We start from the raw sequence: 22,890 nt of genomic DNA on the forward strand, positions 1-22,890 counted from the left end.
CCATGGACGGCAGCACACCAGGCTTCCCTTTCCATCACCAACTCCCAGAGCTTGCTTAAACTCATGTCCATTGAGTTGGTGATGCCATCCAACCATGTCACCCTCTGTCATCCACTTCTCCTTTGCCTTCAGTCTTTCCCAGCTTCAGGATCTTTTCTAGTGAGTCAGTTCTTTGCATCAGGTGGCCAAAGTTTTGGAGTTTCAGCTTCAGCATCAGTCTTTCCAATGAATATTCAAGACTAATTACCTTTAGAATGGACTGGTTTGATCTTGCAGTCCAAGGGACTCTCAAGAGTCTTCTCCAACACCACAGTTCAAAAGCATCAGTTCAATGTTCAACTTTCTTTATGATCCAACTCTCACATCCATACATGACCACTGGAAAAACCATAGCCTTGACTAGACAGAACTTTTTTGGCAAAGTAATGTCTCTGCTTTTGAATATGCTATCTAGGTTGGTCATAACTTTCCCTCCAAGGAGCAAGTGTCTTTTAATTTCATGGCTGCAGTCACCATCTGCGGTGATTTTGGAGCCCAAGAAAATAGTCTGTCACTGTTTCCATTCTTTCCCCATCTATTTCCCATGAAGTGATGGGACCAGATGCCATGATATTCATTTTCTGAATGTTGAGTTTTAAGCTAGCTTTCTCACTTTCCTCTTTCACTTAAATCAAGAAGCTCTTTAATTCCTCTTTGCTTTCTGCTATAAGGGTGGTGTCATCCACATATCTGAGGTTATTGATATTTCTCCAGGCAATCTTGACTCCAGCTTGTGCTTCATCCAGCCTGACATTTTGCAAGATGTACTCTGCAATAAGTTAAGTAAGCAGGGTGACAACATACAGTCTTGACATACTCCTTTCCTAACCTGGAACCAGTCTATTGTTCCATGTCCAGTTCTAACTGTTGCTTCTTGACCTGCATACAGATTTCTCAAGAGGCAGGTAAGGCAGTCTAGTATCAACATCTCTTTAAGAATTTTCCACAGTTTGTTGTGAGAAGATATATAGTATATGGCTAAAATTTTAATATAGATGAAATCAGAGTCTTATAAATAAGAACAAAAGGAATAGGGAAGAATCAATATTTGAATAGATAATGGTCTAAAACATTACAAAACTGATACAAATTCGAGGGCCACTACAAAACACATGTGGAATAAAACAGAAAAATCATATCAATGATTATTTCATTGAAATGTTGGAAACAAAAGACATAGCAAGAAAAATTTAAATCACCACAAGAAAAATACATGATACTTTCAAAGGATAAGCAAGACTAACAGCCAACTCCTCAGTAGAAGCAGTGGAAGATGGCACTTGTTTTTTAGGTCTACCATAACAAAGTATCACAGACTGGGTGGTTTCAAGAAAAATTTATTTTCTCATAGGTTTAAAAGATAAAAATTAAAGATGAAGGTGTTCACAGGGGTTAGTTCCTTCTCAGTGCCCTCTCTCTGGCTTGTAGTTGGCTGTTCAGTGTCTTCTTATGTTCCTCCCTTTATGCCTGTGTCCAAATTTCCTCTTCTTACAAGGACAGCAGTCATATTGGATTATGGCTCATCACGAAGATCTCATTTTTACTTCCTTTCATCTTTAAACATCCTATTTCCAAATACAGTCACAATTGGAGGCTCTGGAGGTGAGGACTTCAATGTATGAATTTTAAGGGACATAGTTCAGCCCATAAGAAATACAGAAGACAGGAGGTTGAAAGAAAACAACTGAGTCAATTCCTAGGCAGGTTGATAAGAAGTCCTGGGTCCCCAAGGAGGAGAAAGGGGTCTGGGGCTCTTGAAATGGAGATAGGTGTCTGGAATTCTCAAGGAGGAGGAAAGGACAAACATCTTTTCTTTTCTTTTTTTTTTTCTCTCCACATTCCTTAGTCTTAGTCACATAAAACTTTTTTTCTTTAAGCCTGGAACTAATAATTACACAACTCAGTTTAAACTCTACGTGTGTGCTCAGTCACTTCAGTCGTGTCCAACTCTGCAACCCCATGGACCATGGCCCACCAGGCTCCTCTTCCATGGGATTCTCCAGGCAAGAATACTGGGGTGGGTTGCCATTCCCTTCTCCAGTGATAAAGTGTGAAGTGAGTGAAGTGAGTGAAATGAGTGAAGTTGCTCAGTCGTGTCCGTCTCTCAGCGACCCCATGGACTATATCCTACCAGGCTCTTCTGTCCATGAGATTTTCCAGGCAAGAGTACTGGAAAGGGTTGCCATTTCCTTCTTAAATTCTGTACCAAGGATTATATAACAACAATGTATCCTGCTTAAGGACAGTTTCTCCTTCCTGAAAACCTTCTGGCTAATCCTGTTATCTTAAAATGTAAATTATGGGTTTGGGTCTAGTAAGATCTTTACAACCTTGAGACATTCATTTGATTTATTGTAATAACTAATTTAAAAAGTATATAACTCCCTTGCTAATACTAGCGAGGGGGGCACTGTCCACCCCACTTCTGATGTCTATGTCAGTTTTGTCCCGTTTTATACTTTAATAAAACTCATCAGTACAAAAGCTCTTGAGTGACCAAGCCTGGTCCCTGGTCCTGAAGCTAAATCTCCTTCAGAGATTGTGAATCTGACATCATTCACCACGAGCTATCATAACTACCCATGTAGAATCACTCCCAAATATATTCACTCCCAAAAATATTCTTCAAAAACTAAGGTAAAAATAAAGACATTTTTGGAGGAAAATTGAAAAAAGTAAACAGCAGATATGTGATAAAATTCTAAAGAAAACCCTTAGGCAAAAGCAAAATACTTTTAGATAAAAGTACAAAGAAGCAGGGAGAAATGGAGAGCAAAGTAAGGGTAGACAAGTGAAAATTTAAGTTAATATTGACAAAAAATGATAATCTTGATTCATATTTTATATAGAATTAAAATACTTGATAACAACAGCACCAAAAAAGGCTAAATAGAGTTAAAATGTTATAAGGTTCTTAAATTACAGAAGAAATGAAAAAGTGCATATTATAATTAAATAAATCAGATGCATGTTATAATATTTAGAGTTGTGACTAAATCAATTGGGAAATAATAATAGATAGCAGTTAAGATATATGCACATTTATATCTGAAAATATAGGTATATACCAAATGAAGTTCTAAATTCAAACAATTACAAAATGAAAATTTTAAATGTACTGTTTATGATATCATCAAACATCATCAAATTCTTAGGAATATAGTAAAAGATGTTCTAGACTTCAACACAGAAAACTATAGTTGAGAGAAATTAAAGATCTAAAAAAATGGAATTACATACTTTGTTTAGAGATAAGATTATTAAGATATCCTTTCTCTTGAAACTCATCTATAGATTCAGACCCCAGTAGTTTTTGTGCTGGAAAAATTGACAAGAAGATCCTAAAATGTGCATAGAAATGCAAAGGGTCAAGAATAGTGGAGAAATCTTTGAATATACAGGACAAAAATGAAGGACTTACTCAACTGGATAACAGGAATCATAAAATTACAGTAATACAGGTTATTTTTAATTAATATAAAGATGAATAACGAGAACAGAATAGAGAGCCCAGAAATACACTTATATGTATACCTCCACCTATACAGTCAGATTGTTTATAATAAGGTTGCACAAGAATGCAGTAGGGAAGGGTGATCATTTCAGTAAATGATTGGAATATTTAGATTATTAGTATGGAACAAAACAAATTTTGAATTTTATTTTGTGTCATTGCAAAAATCAAGTTCAAATAGCTTGCAAACCTAAATACAAAAGACACAATAATAAAGTTTTTGGAAAGTAACATGGGCAGCTATATTCCTGATCATGAAGTAGGAAAAATTTTTCATATACACATAGCCTGTCCAAAAAGGAAAAGATTTATAACTGATTTAATTAAGTAGAAGAGCTTTTCTTCATCAAAAGACACCATTAAGGAAGCAAAAGTAAAAGCTACAGGTCAGTAATAGATATTTTTAAAACATATACCTGACAAATGACTCATACTCAGAACTTACTAAAAAAAGAAAAACTCAAGTCACTAATGTTAGTCAATCTAATAGGAAATTAGGAAAAGATTAAACAGCCGCTGCCTAACAGTGACTATTTGAGTGGTGATTAACCATAGGACAAGGTGCTCATCCTTATGAGGCAACAATGAAATGCAAAATAACAGAGACCTACCCTTCCCTGGTGGATCAGATGGTAAAGAATCCCCCTACAATGTGGGATCCCTGAGTTGAGTACCAGGGTTGGGAAGATCCCCTGGAGAAAGGAACAGCTACCCACTCCAGTATTCTTGCCTGGGGAATTCCATGGACAGAGGAGCCTGGCAAGCTACAGTCCATGGGGTTGCAAAGAGTTGGAGATGACTGAGCAGACTGAGTGACTTTGGGCTTCCCTGGCAGCTCAGCTGGTAAAGAATCTGCCTGCAATGCAGGAGAACCCTGTTTGATTCCTGGGTTGGGAAGATCCCCTGGAGAAGGGATAGGCTACCCACTCCAATATTCTTGAGCTTCCCTGGTGGCTCAGATGGTAAAGAATCTGCCTGCAATGGGGAAGACCTGGCTTAGATGCCTGGTTTGGGAAGATCCCCTGGAGGAGGGCATGGCAACCCACTCCAGTATTCTTACCTGGAGAATCCCCATGGACAGAGCAGTCTGGTGGGCTACAGTCCACACAGTCGCAAAGAGTCAAACATGACTGAGCGACTAAGCACGCACATGGTGGACTGCCTCTGGAGAGGGGTAGTATCCTGATTATGAGGGGCATGTGGAGGGTATCAGGATGCTGGTAAACTTTTTTCTGCTGTGTGGTAGTTATCTGGCTGTGTTCACTTTGTGGTAATTCACTGAGGTAGACATACATGACTTGTGCACTTTGGCATTATATTTCCAGGACAGGTTGTTTTCAAATTGTGAAAATGAGTGAACTAGAGCTACATTAGGCAATATGAATAAATCTTAGTAATGTAACTCCAAGTGACAAAAGCAAGTCTCAGAAGACTACCTTCTAGGTATTATAATCTCTTTAAACATTTCAAAAATGAGAAACACCAGAAGCTTTTAATTTTAAGCCAGAAAGAAAAACACCAATACAGTATACTAATGCATATATATGAATTTAGAAAGATGGTAACGATAACCCTGTATGTGAGACAGCAAAAGAGACACAGATGTATAGAACAGTCTTTTGGACTCTGTGAGAGAGGGAGAGGGTGGGATGATTTGAGGAAATGTCATGGAAACATGTATAATATCATATATGAAACGAATCGCCAGTCCAGGTTCGATATAGGATGCTCAGGGCTGGTGCACTGGGATGACCTGGAGGGATGGTACGGGGAGGGAGGTGGGAGGGGGGTTCAGGATGGGGAACATGTGTACTCCTGTGGCAGATTCATGTTGATGTGTGGCAGAACCAATACAATATTGTAAAGTAATTAGCCTTCAATTAAAAAAATAAATTTAAATTTAAAAAAATTTAAAGTAATTAATGTCAAGTATATTAAAAAAATGAGAAACACCATACTCTATTATTAGCCCTACATATGCGTGAAGTAAAAGCAACCAAACAACTAAGAAAGGAAATGAAAAGTACAAAAATCAGAAAAATGGCCCCCTTTGAAAGATAAGCAGACAGTGGGGTAGTACATACCATTTAGATATAAGTGATTAATCATATTCTATATCCTGAAGTGTGTGATACATATATGGGTGCTTATTATTTAAGTGGATAGACAAAAATAGGTATGAAATGGATGCAATGACTAGAGATGATGATGTGCCATAAAATAAGGGTTATGATGAAATTTTACACATTTGTGACCCTAATAACAAAACACTAAAACCTAAATATATCTCAACTAATTCTGGAACTAGTAATTTTGATAGCAAAATGAGATGAGATCATCATGAGAAAACTGTTCTGCTGAACCCTATCCAATAATACGTATTAAAGAAAATACACGACCAAAGAATATTTGAGAAATTCAGTAGCATGTTAATAGATTAAAGGAAAAAACAAACTATATAATCATTGAATTTAAAGCAGAAAAAGCATTTGGTGAATTCAATACTTATTCATTATTTTTAAAAGTGCTTGCAAACCAAAAACAGAGAAGAAAAATTAATAAAAGATATAAGGACTGGAAAGGAGGAAAGAAAGCTCCTTTATTTTCAGACAACATGATTATCTCAAAGATAATCCATACAAATTATTGGAATATCTAGGAACATGATTAAAACAATTCAGATGATTCAGCGGCTGAATTCAGATTAGTATTCAGAAACTTTACATCTATGAATAAGGAATAAAGAGTCACAAAGTGTAAGTGTTAGAAAATACTTTCAATTGCATTAAAAAATAAATTGGAAACATATCTAGAAAAAGATATTCAGTATATTTTTAAAGAAAGTTTTCTGCTAATAAAAATTATTAATAGTCTATGATAATTTTCTATTACTGCACAACAAATTATCGCAAGTTTAGCAGCTTAAAATACCACTCATTTATTACTCACAGTTCTGTAGATAAAAAATACAGGCAGGCTTGCCTGACTCTTCTACTTAGGGAAACACAAGGCCAAAGTTTAAGTATCAGTCAGGCTTGGATTTTATCTGGAGCTCCTAGGAAACAAGTCAATTTCCAAACTCATTTCAAGTGTACTGTAAATTTTATTTACTTTTAATTGGTGGAAAATTGCTTTACAATTTTGTATTGGTTTCGGCCATCAGTTCAGTTCAGTTCAGTCGCTCAGTCGTGTCCAACTCTTTGCGACCCCATGAATCGCAGCACGCCAGGCCTCCTGTCCATTACCAACTCTCGGAGTTCACTCAGACTCGCGTCCATCGAGTCAGTGATGCCATCCAGCCATCTCATCCTCTGTCGTCCCCTTCTTCTCCTGCCCCCAATCCCTCCCAGCATCAGAGTCTTTTCCAATGAGTCAACACTTCACATGAGGTGGCCAAAGTACTGGAGCTTCAGCTTTAGCATTATTCCTTCCAAAGAAATCCCAGGGCTGATCTCCTTCATAATGGAATGGTTGGATCTCCTTACAGTCCAAGGGACTCTCAGGAGCCTTCTCCAGCACCACAGTTCAAAAGCATCAATTCTTCAGCTCTCAGCCTTCTTCACAGTCCAGCTCTCACATCCATACATGACCACAGGAAAAACCATAGCCTTGACTAGACGGACCTTAGTTAGCAAAGTAATGTCTCTGCTTTTGAATATGCTATCTAGGTTGGTCATAACTTTTCTTCCAAGGAGTAAGCGTCTTTTAATTTCATCTGCCATACAACAATAAAGCCTTCCTTCCCTCCTCCCACCTCCCCCTCAAGGTCATAACAGAGTGCCAAGCTGGACTCCCTGTGTTATTTAGCTACTTCTACTATTTTACACTTGATAGTGATTTCACGTAGGGGACTGGATTGCAAAGTAGGAAGTCAAGAAACACCTGGAGTAACAGGCAAATTTGGCCTTGGAATACGGAATGAAGCAGGGCAAAGGCTAATAGAGTTTTGCCAAGAAAACACACTGGTCATAGCAAACACCCGCTTCCAACAACACAAGAGAAGACTCTACACATGGACATCACCAGATGGTCAACACCAAAATCAGATTGATTATATTCTTTGCAGCCAAAGATGGAGAAGCTCTATACAGACAGCAAAAACAAGACCAGGAGTTAACTGTGGTTCAGATCATGAAGTCCTTATTGCCAATTCAGACTTAAATTGAAGAAAGTAGGGAAAACTACTAGACCATTTAGGTATGACCTAAATCAAATTCCTAAATCAAATACAGTGGAAGTGAGAAATAGATTTAAGGGACTAGATCTGATAGATAGAGTGCCTGATGAACTATGGACAGAGGTTCGTGACACTGTACAGGAGACAGGGATCAAGACCATCCCCATGGAAAAGAAATGCAAAAAAGCAAAATGGCTGTCTGGGGAGGCCTTACAAATAGCTGTGAAAAGAAGAGAAGCGAAAAGCAGAGGAGAAAAGGAAAGACATAAGCATCTGAATGCAGAGTTCCAAAGAATAGCAAGAAGAGATAAGAAAGCCTTCCTCAGCGATCAATGTAAAGAAATAGAGGAAAACAAGAGAATGGGAAAGACTAGAGATCTCTTCAAGAAAGTTAGAGATACGAAGGGAACATTTCCTGCAAAGATGGGCTCGATAAAGGACAGAAATGGTATGAACCTAACAGAAGCAGAAGATATTAAGAAGAGGTGGCAAGAATACACAGAAGAACTGTACAAAAAAGATCTTCATGACCCAGATAATCATGATGGTATGATCACTCACATAGAGCCAGACATCCTGGAATGTGAAGTCAAGTGGGCCAGGGAAAGCATCACTACGAACAAAGCTAGTGGAGGTGATGGAATTCAGTTGAGCTCTTTCAAATCCTGAAAGATGATGCTGTGAAAGTGCTGCACTCAATATGCCAGCAAAGTTGGAAAACTCAGCAGTGGCCACAGGACTGGAAAAAGTCAGTTTTCATTCCAATCCCAGAGAAAGGCAATGCCAAAGAATGCTCAAACTACACAACCGCACTCATCTCACACACTAGTAAAGTAATGCTCAGAATTCTCCAAGCCAGGCTTCAGCAATCATGGAACCACGAACATCCAGATGTTCGAGCTGGTTTTACAAAAGGCAGAGGAACCAGAAATCAAATTGCCAACATCCGCTGGATCATGGAAAAAGCAAGAGAGTTCCAGAAAAACACCTATTTCTGCTTTCTTGACTATGCCAAAGCCTTTGACTGTGTGGATCACAATCAACTGTGGAAAATTCTGAAAGAGATGGGAATACCAGACCACCTGACCTGCCTCTTGAGAAACCTATATGCAGATCAGGAAGTAACAGTTAGAACTGGACGTGGAACAACAGACTGGTTCCAAATAGGAAAAGGAGTACAACAAGGCTGTATATTGTCACCCTGCTTAGTTAACTTCTATGCAGAGTACATCATGAGAAATGCTGGGCTGGAAGAAGCACAAGCTGGAATCAAGATTGCCGGGAGAAATATCAATAACCTCAAATATCAATAACCTCAGATATGCAGATGACACCACCCTTATGGCAGAAAGTGAAGAGGAGCTAAAAAGCCTCTTGATGAAAGTGAAAGAGGAGAATGAAAAAGTTAGCTTAAAACTCAGTATTCAGAAAACGAAGATCATGGCATCTGGCCCCATCGCTTCATGGGAAAAAAATGGGGAAACCATGGAAACAGTGTCAGACTTTATTTTGGGGGGTGCCAAAATCACTGCAGATGGTGAATGCAGCCATGAAATTAAAAGACACTTACTCCTTGGAAGGAAATTTATGACCAACCTAGATAGCATATTCAAAAGCAGAGACATTACTTTGCCAACAAAGGTCCATCTAGTCAAGGCTATGGTTTTTCCTGTGGTCATGTATGGATGTGAGAGATGGACTGTGAAGAAAGCTAAGTGCCAAAGAATTGATGCTTTTGAACTGTGGTGTTGGAGAAGACTCTTGAGAGTCCCTTGGCCTGCAAGGAGATCCAACCAGTCTATTCTAAAGGAGATCAATCCTTGGTGTTCATGGAAGGAATGATGCTAAAGCTGAAGCTCCAGTACTTTGGCCATCTCATACGAAGAGTTGACTCATTGGAAGAGACTCTGATGCAGGGAGGGATTGAGGGCAGGAGGAGAAGGGGACGACAGAGGATGAGATGGCTGGATGGCATCACTGACTCGATGGACGCGAGTCTGAGTGAACTCCGGGAGTTGGTGATGGACAGGGAGGCCTGGCATGCTGCAATTCATGGGGTCGCAAAGAGTTGGACACGACTGAGCGACTGAACTGAACTGAACTGATTTCCTTCTGTCTGCAGGACTGAGCTCTTCATTTTCTAACTGGCTATTGTTTGTGAGGACTAATCTAGCATCTTGGGGCTCTTCTCAGGTCCTTGCCCTAGGCTGGACCCTCTCCTTTTCAGCAATGAACTTCCCTCATTAAATCCTTCTCATGCTTGAACCTTTCTGCATTTGTCTTCTGCTACCAGGCAAAGGAAACTCTGCTCTCAAAGAGTTCCTATGATTAAGTTATGCACAGTGAGGTAATTTCCCCATTATGGTCAACTGATTAGAATCCTGAATTACATCTGCAAAATCCCTTTACTATGAAATAAAGTATTATGAGGGGGTTAAAGTCACAGGGCCATCTTCACTTTCTGTCTGCTACAGGATATTGGAGCATAGAATAAAAGAAAAGGGAGATCCAGTATTATAATGATTAGTATTTGTGATTTGTTTGATTGGTAAATAACAGAAAATTTCCAAGTAGAAGTGATATGAAATAAGCTATTTATATTTGTTTTATTAATTTGTACCTATGTTTTATCTCAGCACCACTCTGTATTCATTGTTATTGCTTTATAATAAGTCTTTAAATTAGGTAGTATGTGTCCTTAAAATTTCATTAAAAATTTTTTTTGGCTATCCTAGAAGAATAAAAAACTAGATTTTTTAAAAACCATTCTTTTAAAATCCTTATTGTGCTAACTAGGATCTCTAATACAATATTAATATAAGTGCTAAGAGTGAAAACTGTTGTCATATTCCAGATCTTGAAGAAAATGCTTATATGTCATCATCAACTAGGATGTTAGCTATAGATTTTATATATTTTCATTATTAAATAGAATCAGTTAAGTTCAGTCGCTCAGTTGTGTCAAACTCTTGTGACCCCAGGCCAGGGGTCACAGCCAGGCCTCCCTGTCCATCACCAACTCCCGGAGTTCACTCAGACTCATGTCCATCGAGTCCGTGATGCCATCCAGCCATCTCATCCTCTGTCGTCCCCTCCTCCTTCTGCCCTGAATCCCTCCCAGCATCAAGGTCTTTTCCAAGGAGTCAACTCTTCACATGAGGTGGCCAAAGTATTGGAGTTTCAGCTTTAGCATCAGTACTTCCAATGAACACCCAGGATTGTATTCCTTTAGGATAGACTGGTTGGATCTCCTTGCAGTCCAAGGGATTCTCAAGAGTCTTCTCCAACAACACAGTTCAAAAGCATCAATTCTTCGGTGCTCAGCTTTCTTCACAGTCCAACTCTCACATCCATACATGACCACTGGAAAAACCATAGCCTTGACTATATGGACATTTGCTGGCAAAGTAATGTCTCTTTGCTTTTGAATATGCTCTCTAGGTTGGTCATAACTTTTCTTCCAAGGAGTAAGTGTCTTTTAATTTCATGGCTGCATTCACCATCTGCAGTGATTTTGGAGCCCCCCAAAAAATAAGTCTGACACTATTTCCACTGTTTCCCCATCTATTTCCCATGAAGTGATGGAGCCAGATGCCATGATCTTCGTTTTCTGAACGTTGAGCTTTAAGCCAACTTTTTCATTCTCCTCTTTCACTTTCATCAAGAGGCTTTTTAGCTCCTCTTCACTTTCTGCCATGAGGGTGGTGTCATCTGCATATTTGAGGTTATTGATATTTCTCCTGGCAATCTTGATTCCAGCTTGTGCTTCTTCCAGCCCAGCATTTCTCATGATGTACTCTGCATAGAAGTTAACTAAGCAGGGTGACAATGTATAGCCTTGACGTACTCCTTTTCCTATTTGGAACCAGTCTGTTGTTCCACGTCCAGTTCTAACTGTTACTTCCTGATCTGCATATAGGTTTCTCAAGAGGCAGGTCAGGTGGTCTGGTATTCCCATCTCTTTCAGAATTTTCCACAGTTGATTGTGATCCACACAGTCAAAGGCTTTGGCATAGTCAAGAAAGCAGAAATAGGTGTTTTTCTGGAACTCTCTTGCTTTTTCCATGATCCAGCGGATGTTGGCAATTTGATTTCTGGTTCCTCTGATTTTCTAAAACCAGCTCGAACATCTGGATATTTGTGGTTCACGTATTGCTGAAGCCTTCCTTGCAAAATTTTGAGCATTACTTTACTAGTGTGTGAGATGAGTGCAATTGTGCAGTAGTTTGAGCATTCTTTGGCATTGCCTTTCTCTGGGATTGGAATGAAAACTGACCTTTGCCAATCCTGTGGCCACTGCTGAGTTTTCCAACTTTGCTGGCGTATTGAGTGCAGCACTTTCACAGCATCATCTTTCAGGATTTGAAATTGGAATTCCATCACTTCCACTAGCTTTGTTCGTAGTGATGCTTTCCCTGGCCCACTTGACTTCACATTCCAGGATGTCTGGCTCTATGTGAGTGATCATACCATCATGATTATCTGGGTCGTGAAGATCTTTTTTGTACAGTTCTTCTGTGTATTCTTGCCACCTCTTCTTAATATCTTCTGCTTCTGTTAGGTTCATACCATTTCTGTCCTTTATCGAGCCCATCTTTGCAGGAAATGTTCCCTTCGTATCTCTAACTTTCTTGAAGAGATCTCTAGTCTTTCCCATTCTCTTGTTTTCCTCTATTTCTTTACATTGATCGCTGAGGAAGGCTTTCTTATCTCTTCTTGCTATTCTTTGGAACTCTGCATTCAGATGCTTATGTCTTTCCTTTTCTCCTCTGCTTTTCGCTTCTCTTCTTTTCACAGCTATTTGTAAGGCCTCCCCAGACAGCCATTTTGCTTTTTTGCATTTCTTTTCCATGGGGATGGTCTTGATCCCTGTCTCCTGTACAGTGTCACGAACCTCTGTCCATAGTTCATCAGGCACTCTATCTATCAGATCTAGTCCCTTAAATCTATTTCTCACTTCCACTGTATTTGATTTAGGAATTTGATTTAGGTCATACCTGAAGGTCTAGTAGTTTTCCCCACTTTCTTCAATTTAAGTCTGAATTGGCAATAAGGAGTTCATGATCTGAGCCACAGTCAGCTCCTGGTCTTGTTTTTGCTGTCTGTATAGAGCTTCTCCATCTTTGGCTGCAAAGAATATAATCAATCTGATTTCAGTGTTGGCTATATGGTGAAGTCCATGTGTAGAGTCTTCTCTTGTGTTGAAAGAGGGTGTTTGCTATGACCAGTGTGTTTTCTTGGCAAAACTCTATTAGCCTTTGCCCTGCTTCATTCTGTAATCCAAGGCCAAATTTGCCTGTTTTTCCAGGTGTTTCTTGACTTCCTACTTTTGCATTCCAGTCCCTTATAAAGAAAAGGACATCTTTTTTGGGTGTTAGTTCTAAAATGTCTTGTAGGTCTATCATAGCACTGTTAAACTTCAGCTTATTCAGTTACTGGTCGGGGCATAGGCTTGGATCTCTGTGATATTGAATGGTTTGCCTTTGAAACGAACAGAGATCATGCTGTCATTTTTGAGATTGCATCCAAGTACTGCATTTTGGACTCCTGTTGACCATGATGGCTACTCCATTTTTCTAAGGGATTCCGCCCCCAGTAGTAGATATAATGGTCATCTGAGTTAAATTCACCCGTTCCAGTCCATTTTAGTTCACTGGTTCCTAGAATGTTGATGTTCACTCTTGCCATCTCCTGTTTGACCACTTCCAATTTGCCTTGATTCATGGATCTAACATTCCAGGCTCCTATGCAATATTGCTCTTTACAGCATCGGACCTTGCTTCTATCACCAGTCACATCCACAACTGGGTATTGTTTTTGCTTTGGCTCCATCTCTTCATTCTTTCTGGGGTTATTTCTCCACTGTAGCATATTGGGCACCTACTGACCTGGGGAGTTCCTCTTTCAGTATCCTATCATTTTGCCTTTTCATACTGTTTATGCGGTTTTCAAGGCAAGAATACTGAAGTGGTTTGCCATTCCCTTCTCCAGTGGACCACATTCTGTCCAGCCTCTCCACCATGACCCACCTGTCTTGGGTGGCCCAATATGGCATGGCTTAGTTTCATTAAGTTAGACAAGGCTGTGTCTAACTTATTAAATTGATTAATTTAATGTTTTTTATTCATTATTAAATTGAATAATTCCCTTTTATGTTTAAAGTTTTATCATGAATAGGTATTGAATATTATCAAATGCCTTTTTTTACATTTATTGAGAAATGCATGTTTTTTCCTCTTTATTTTGCTAATGTTGTGAATTACATTGATTGACTTATGACTACTATCCTTAGTAATTTGGCATAAAGCCCAGTTGTTCAAGGTGTATAATCCTTTCTATATATTGCTATGTTCATTTTGCTAATTTAAAGCATTTTTGTCTATTATTATGAGATTTATTGGCTTATAATTTTCTTATCCTATAATATTGTACAATTTTGACATGAAGATTATGTTAATTTCATAAAACAAGCTAGGAGTTATTCATCCTCTTCTCCTTCTGGAAGTGTTTGTGTAAGATGGGTAAAATTTTTTTAATATTTGATAAAATTTATCAGTGAAGTCATCTTCTATATTCCAAACTGCCCTGCCAGGCTATGGGTAGCAGCTAGAAATCTAGCTGGTTTCACCTTGTTTCAACAAAGTTCTTCTGCCTGTAGAAGGTGTATTTCTCCTTCTGATTGTGCCCTGAAATTTTGCAAATGTCTTAGTAATGGAATGAGTCACTGGTCCTTTCTTAGCTGTGAAAGACTTGTCTCACTCTAGAATTTTGTTAATTGGGACTCCTCTACATCTACTGCTTCTAATGCCTCTAAAAATATATATATTTATACAGTGTTTTCTTTATGCTATAGCAGGAACTTGGTCTTTGTGACCATGGAGAACTTTTCCAGAACCACAACTCTGTATTTAATTTTTTAATTTTTAATTTCAGTAAATTGGTTGCTCAAAAATTTCTGTTTTATAAGATTAAAGAAGTTCTGAGCAGCATACTCCCTTTGTGAGTCCAGACCCAGTCTTAAAGTGGGGCATGTATAGGTGTATATTAGCACTAAGACAGGGCTAATACATTTAATTTCTAAGGTAAAACTACCAAGGTTCAAATTCTGGATCTACCATTTACTAGCTTTGGGTAAATCACTTAAATTCTCCAAGTTTCATTTTTCCAATTCATAGAATTAAGATAACAATACTACATACTACATATTGTTTTTTTTTTAAAAAAATGCAAGAGTAAAAACAATGTCTGGCACAGAGAAAATAGCCAGTAATTACTAGCTCTTTCTCTAAAAAAGGCAGACCAAATTATGAAAGACATTTGGTTAGATGGAAGACTGGGTCTGCCTCGGGGTGGTCCTAACTAAAAGTTGATTTCCTTGATTTATTATCACTTAAATCTACAGCTCTACTTCATAACCTCTCACTCTTCTCATTGCTATTAAATATCTGAGGTTCAGTTTGAAGGTCATCTCCTCTCAACCACTGACCTTACTTGGCCCTATTAGCATCAGACATCTAGAAAGTGTGAGGTTGAGAGTGAAACTCAGTCTGACAGTACCTTGCAGTGATGCTGTACCGACAGCTGATTATGCAGTTGGAATGGGATGGCAGATTACTGTTGGTGGGACAGCTACCTCCACTCATCCAAACCTCATAAGATTTCAAAGCAATTTTGGCTGCAGATATTTATTTTGAATTTACTACATGGCTAATGATGGGGCTATTACATTTATTTTTTTAAGGTGATAGCTGTTCCTTCGAGCAAATGATCAGTGTCAAACAAATCACTTAACTGAACTACTCCTTTATAGGAGGCTTTCCACTACCTGAGGCAGAAGAGAAAAGAATAGGATTAGGATCTAAAAAGAGATTTGATGGCTGTCATTTCCACGATAGGAAAGTTGACAGGGGGAATAAATAACTTCTGGAGAGCGACTTGTTAAACTGGGTTAAGAGAAGATCTGTATGGGCACGGCTGAGTCTGGTGCTGCCTGCCAATCTGATTATATTTTATTACTCAGCTGAACTGTATTCCGTGATTCAGTTTGTGGTTATCTAAAGGGGTCATGAGCTGCAGGAGCTCATATTTCCTGAACATATTTGGGCAGAAATTGTGGATTGTTTTAAGAGAATGCCAACTAGTGTGAGAGAAGAAGACAAAGGGCTTTTTTATAGTTATTCAAGATGATCAAACTACCAACCAAGGCAGGCAGCCTCCTTTGTGGGATTCCAACAAAAATCAGGCACATTTGAGACAAAGAATGTCCTCTCCCCAAAAAAACTACACCTAAAAAACACAGGATGGAGGCAGATACAGCATGAAGTCCTTGTCTTTAAATCTGGTTTCTCTGGGTAACTCCATATTGCACTGTTTTGACATCTCCCTCCTTTTTAAACTCAAGAGCCACCCCTGGGTCTTGTCATTACTCACCTTTTGTATATGCCTAAAATTAATAACTCAGGTCTTTTATTTTCCAGCTGCTTTATTCCCATTCTGATCATACTGTTTCCCAATTCTTTGTCTTCTCTATTTTTTCCCTAAGCAATACATCTCCCTTGGCATCGTATATTTACTAATCTAATTAATCTAGATCTTTATCTCACGGTTAACCCATCTATTTACCTTCTTACTGGTATCTTCATTCCTGTCTCTCACTAAGCCTTCAGTGACAACTGGTCCATATTGGATCAAGCTCACCATTCACCTATCCTTTCCAGGACTGAGACTGCTCAAGCTCCTGAAAGGACTGGTGATACTGGAAACATATAACTTCTGCTGCCTGAAGCCAGTTGCAAATCCCATGGTCGTTATTCCAAACTTTCACCATTCTTTCATATCATATCAGCTAGATACCCTCTCATACATACATATAATCCCCCCAAAATGATCTCTTTCCTCTCAAATAAATTAAAGATTATCAGGAGCCAATGTTTTCGATTTAGAACCTGTTTCCATATACTTATCCATGTAAGAAACAACTTAGCCATGTGATTTAGACTGTGGTCGGTGCAGCTGCCAAGGCTCTTTATACCACTGGTTACGTGTGAGACCTTCAACATTATGTAACTCCTCTAATCTTTAGCTTCTTTACATACAAAGTGATGAAAATAAAGGCACTTGTTTTCAAGATTATATTCAAGTAAGGATTTAAAGATATAAGATGTACAGAAAGAGAACTTAGCATAATGCTTTCCAGTTAGTGAATGCTCAAATTGTGTGATAAAAAATAATTATAAAAATTTCTATTTTTCCATCTGCCTTCATACGTTGCATTCTTCTATATCTCAGAGAGCTGTTTCTTGTTATAGCCAAGATTCATTTCTCCAACTTCTCAGGCTTCAGTGATACCATATTCCACCAATTCTGCCTCTCTTATCCCTTATTTTTCAGTCTCTTAGCATAGAAATGAATTCACACCCTACAATCCTACACTAATCCTATGCAATCCTAGCTCTAACCTTCTCTTTTCTTTTCACAATTATGCTTCTCTAAAATGTTCAGTTCAGTTCCGTTCAGTTGCTCAGTCGTGTCCGACTCTGCAACCCCGTGAATCACAGCATGCCAGGCCTCCCTGTCCATCACCAACTCCCAGAGTTCACTCAAACTCACGTCCATCGAGTCAGTGATGTCATCCAGCCATCTTATCCTCTGTCGTTCCCTTTTCCTCCTGCCCCCAATCCCTCCCAGCATCAGAGTCTTTTCCAATGAGTCAACTCTTCGCATGAGGTGGTCAAAGTACTGGAGTTTCAGCTTTAGCATCATTCCTTCCAAAGAACACCCAGGGTTGATCTCCTTTAGAATGGACTGGTTGGATCTCCTTGCAGTCCAAGGGACCCTCAAGCGTCTTCTCCAACACCACAGTTCAAAAGCATCAATTCTTCGGTGCTCAGCTTTCTTCACAGTCCAACTCTCACATCCAAACACGACCACTGGAAAAACCATAGCCTTGACTAGATGGACCTTTGTTGGCAAAGTAATGTCTCTGCTTTTCAATATGCTATCTAGGTTGGTCATAACTTTTCTTCCAAGGAGTAAGCGTCTTTTAATTTCATGGCTACAGTCACCATCTGCAGTGATTTTGGAGCCCCCCAAAATTAAGTCTGACACTATTTCCACTGTTTCCCCATCTATTTGCCATGACGTGATGGGACCAGATGACATGATCTTCGTTTTCTGAATGTTGAGCTTTAAGCCAACTTTTTCCACTCTCTTCTTTAACTTTCATCAAGAGGCTCTTTAGTTTCTCTTCACTTTCTGCCATAAGGGTGGTGTCATCTGCATATCTGAGGTTATTGATATTTCTCCTGGCAATCTTGATTCCAGCTTGTGCTTCTTCCAGCCCAGCGTTTCTCATGATGTACTCTGCATATAAGTTACACAAGCAGGGTGACAATATACAGCCTTGACGTACTCCTTTTCCTATTTGGAACCAGTCTGTTGTTCCAGGTCCAGTTCTAACTGTTGCTTCCTGACCTGCATATAGGTTTCTGAACACATTGGATTATCTTTATTCCATTGTGTTTTACCATGGAGCTTACAGTTTGGAGAGGGAGTTATATCATAAACCTGTTAACAAACAGCTCTATTTCATCAGCTAAGCTGAAAACTGTTAGGAAAATACAGCCCCTTGACTGACAACAAGAACCCCCATTGGAAAGGTCACAAGGACCTCTCTAAGAGATGTGGTTAAGCTGACTCTGAAGGTTGAAACATGTCTGCCATTCCAAGAAAAGTGGAAGAAAGTTCAGAAAATGAAGATGCCACATTCAAATCAAAGGCTTGGTTGGACAAGAACCCTGGGAATTGGCTTTTCATTCCACCCTTCTCTAATTTCCCCAGGCAGTGTTAGCCAACTCTCTTCTACTCTTGTGTACACCCATTTCCACACTTTTCCACTAGACTATAAACTACCTAATAACAAGTGTGCAGCCCTTAGCATGTGTCTGTGAAGTGAAGTGAAGTCGCTCAGTCATGTCCGACTCTTTGCAACCCCATAGACTGCAGCCTGCCAGGCTCCTCTGTCCATGGGATTTCCCAGGCAATAGTACTGGAGTGGATTGCCATTTCCTTCTCCAGGGTATCTTCCCAACCCAGGGCTCGAACCCCGGTCTCCCGCATTGTAGACGGAGGCTTTGCCCTCTGAGCCACCAGCATGTGTCTAGTACCCAATAAATGATAATAATTTAATCAAGTAGTAGCAATTTATCCTAATAAATATTACACTCTTACATTTGGGGGTAAAGAATTGACAGTTTAGCCATTTCATACAGGGTCTTCCCATCCTAGGTGGTCACTGCCCACTCCTCCATGTTCACTGGTCTGGTTGCTCTAATGAGTTTTGTGTAACCAACTGCTGGTCTCTAGGTGATTAATGAGGCTTAAAGAGTGAGGTCTGTGTGCTCTCTCAATATGGTTGCAGGGATTCTTCATCACTATCAGCCATTGGATTGATTTGAAATGGACACCAATTAGTTTCAAATTTTGGCTGATGGAAAATATTGAGAAATGGTAGCTTTTTCTTAGGAAACTTATGAATATGCATGTGAGAAGCTTCTCTTCCTTCAAGGTGGCCTCCTGGAGAGAATACTAAACTGGAAGGTCAAAGCTCTGAGTTTTATTCTTGGCTTTGCCACTCACTCCCTCAGTGACCTTGGACAAGTCACTTAGCCACTCTGCAGGCTACTGCTTCTTTGTTGATAAAGATGTGAGTAATGATAGCTGAAACAGTCTTCCTTATAGGGAAGTTGTGAAGATTAATGAGATACTGTTTATAAAGCACTCTGAACTCTCTGAAAGAAAGGTGCTGTATAAATACAGAGTATTGCTATTGTTATTCAACAGCCTCTTTGCTGCAAATTCTCTGTACATTTCTCAAAACCTGAGAAGGTGATGAAGTCAGAATGTATGGGTTATTCCATGTGACATGCACCTGTTTCCACCTCTGGTAAACTGTCCACTGAGTTTGCTTCTATGCTATTGCCTCTGTGTGTAAGCTTTCTTTAAAACAAAAAACAAATACAATTGTTTAAAAGTCAAATGGTTTCAAAGAAAATCATCTTTACTGGTCATTTGTAGACCGTGTGTAGGAACCATTTACAAGTGAAAACAGTAAGACCCTGATTTTCATGGTAAGTTACTCAAGGGACAAGATATGGCTAACACTTCCTGATTAATGACAAGTTCAATCCACCCCTACTGCCACATCTCCCAAACCAGTAATCAAGCAATGAATTGGAAACCAAATTGCCTGCTCTCATGTTGTTTCTTCTCTCCAAGCTTGAAGGTCCTTTAGTGCCAGGGGTGACCATAAAGAAAAGGAAAAACAAAAGACAGAGATCATGCTATTAATAACTGTCCTGGATTAGACCCCCCCCCCAAATCAAAAGTTGTCTCTGCTGTGCTCATATATAACGAAAGAATTAAGGCTGGGCTTCCCTGGTAGCTCAGTGGTAGAGAATTGGCCTGCCGATGCAGGAGACATGGGTTCAATCCCCGATCCAGGAAGATCCCAAATGCTGCAGAGCAACTAAGCCTGTGAGCCACAAATGCTAAGCCTGAGCTCTAGAGTTCACATGCCACAGCTACTGAGCCCTCGTGCTTAAACCCATGCTCCCCAATAAGAGAAGCCACCACAATGAGATGCCTGTGCATCCCAACTACAGAGTAGCCCCCAACTAGAGAAAAACCTGTGGACAGCCAAAAATAAAATAAATAAATGATTAAAAAAATAAAAGTGAAAGAAGTCAGGGCTGGCTGCTATTCTTTTTACTTCTACCTCTTTTTCTTCAAATGCTGTGTTTTTCAGAACCAGCTAGTCTCTTAAATGTAATACCCTAATATTCAGAATGTGTGGAACGTGGGAAAATTGATGTTCCTCTGAGAATCTCAATCTTACATTAGCAGACTCTTTTGCATTTAATTTTGTCCCTTGTTTATATTAAAGGCAGAAGAGGTTTCTTTTGACACAAGAAATTTTAAAATGTATGTAGGTAAAGTCCTTTACGGAATCCTATTTTTCATCTACTTATTAGGGCCGATGGGAATAGCTCTTTTCTAAGATTTTCAAGTTCCAGATGACCCACAGTTGTTATAAGTGTCTTGGCCTTCTGATGTATGTATTTCTAGAAAAAAACTGGAACAAGTAATCTGCTGAACACACGAGGTTGGAGTTATTGAATCAGTTTTCCAAAACTACTGATTGTCCCCTAAGACATGTTAAAATTTAGGAAAGAATATGTTCAGCTGTCAAAAAATATTTCTGAATTTAGAGGAATCCTGCCAGAATTTGATAAAAAGAAATCTAGAAAATAATCTTGTAAAATAAATTTTTCTGCTTTTAATGAACAGAGTTACTTGTCTTTTTCCCCCACTATGGGAGATACAGTTTTTGAGATTCCCTAAGGCAGAGGAAGAAAAGTTATGACCAACCTAGACAGCATATTCAAAAGCAGAGACATTACTCTGCCAACAAAGGTCTGTCTAGTCAAGGCTATGGTTTTTCCACTGGTCATGTTTGGATGTGAGAGTTGGACTGTGAAGAAGGCTGAGTGCCGAAGAATTGATGCTTTTGAACTGTGGTGTTGGAGAAGACTCTTGAGAGTCCCTTGGACTGCAAGGAGATCCAACCAGTCCATTCTGAAGGAGATCAACCCTGGGATTTATTTGGAAGGAATGATGCTAAAGCTGAAGCTCCAGTACTTTGACTACCTCACGCAAAGAGCTGACTCATTGGAAAAGACTCTGATGCTGGGAGGGATTGGGGGCATGAGGAAAAGGGAACGACAGAGGGTGAGATGGCTGGATGGCATCACTGACTCAATGGACGCGAGTCTGAGTGAACTCCGGGAGTTGGTGATAGACAGGGAGGCCTGGCGTGCTGCGATTCATGGGGTCGCAAAGAGTCGGACACAACTGAGCAAACTGAAGTGAACTGAAATGACATACTGTAGAACAAGACATTTCAAAATAATTATTTTCCCTAAAACTGAGAAAACCTGAGGCATGATCTTGAGTCACCTCTGTTTTAGATCACTGTTTTTCCCTGAAGGAGGAGAGTGGGATTGAGGTACATTTCAATGACAATAAAAATGCACCAATCATGTTGGTATTTCAGATTGATAACAGAAAAACAGAGCAACCTTTCTGAATGTTTGACAACAATGAGAAAGTTACAACTAGGACCTAGAGTTTGTAGTTTATCACTCCATTGGCTTCCCAATACCCTCTAACCTGCTCTTTCTATTGTACTAGGGTCAGATCTTTTAATGTTGAAAGAGAGAGAGAAGTGGGGAGGGAGGAAAAGAGGGGGAAAGGAAGGGAAGGAAGAGAGGAAGAAAAGAGAAAGGAAGGCAAGACTGATCATGCTATTTTATTCTACCAGTATCACCATCAACATAAGAACAGAGAAACCATGTGTTGCAGGCTGAAAATAGTTCCCCAATGATATCCATGCCCTGATCTCCAGAATGTACGAATATGTTGCTCAATATGGTATAAGGGACTTGTTACATGAGATTAACTGAAAGGATCTTGAGGTCAGGTTATCCTGATATGGGCCCAATGTAAACACATAGTAAACACCTTATAGGAAGGTTACATTATGGGGGTAGGGATAGGAGAAGGGAGAGAGAGGGAAGATATAAGGAGGGAAACAGAGGTGAGGAAGCAGAGGATATGATAGATTACTGGCTTTGAAGATCAAAGGAGGGGCCATCAGCCACGAAATTCAAATGGTCTTTAGAAAGTGCAACAGGCAAGAAAACTGATTCTCTCCTAGAATCTCCAGAAGGAACACAGGTCTACTGACAACTGGATATTAGGTCACTGAAAATGAGTTTGGATTTCTGCCCTCCAGCGCTGTAAAATAATAGATTTGTGTAATTTTAAGCCACTAAGTTTGTGGCAATCTCTTACATCAGCGAGAGGAAATTAACACCTCATTATTAAAGGTGATCTAGCCATGTGATGTTTGCCTCATGGTGAGTGAGCCAGCAGTGGTCCAAGTGAACCATGAACACGGGTCAGTGGTTTCTACTTTGGCCTTCATGCAATGGAAGGAAGCAGTGTGTACCACCCCAGAGCATACCACCTAGCAGCTAGAATTCTGAAAGTTGGCCAGCTTGCCCTGGAGAAGGAGCCCATTCTGCTAAGAAGCCAAAAG

Source organism: Capricornis sumatraensis, chromosome 15, assembly GCF_032405125.1.
Source record: "Capricornis sumatraensis isolate serow.1 chromosome 15, serow.2, whole genome shotgun sequence".
Taxonomy (NCBI): domain Eukaryota; kingdom Metazoa; phylum Chordata; class Mammalia; order Artiodactyla; family Bovidae; genus Capricornis; species Capricornis sumatraensis.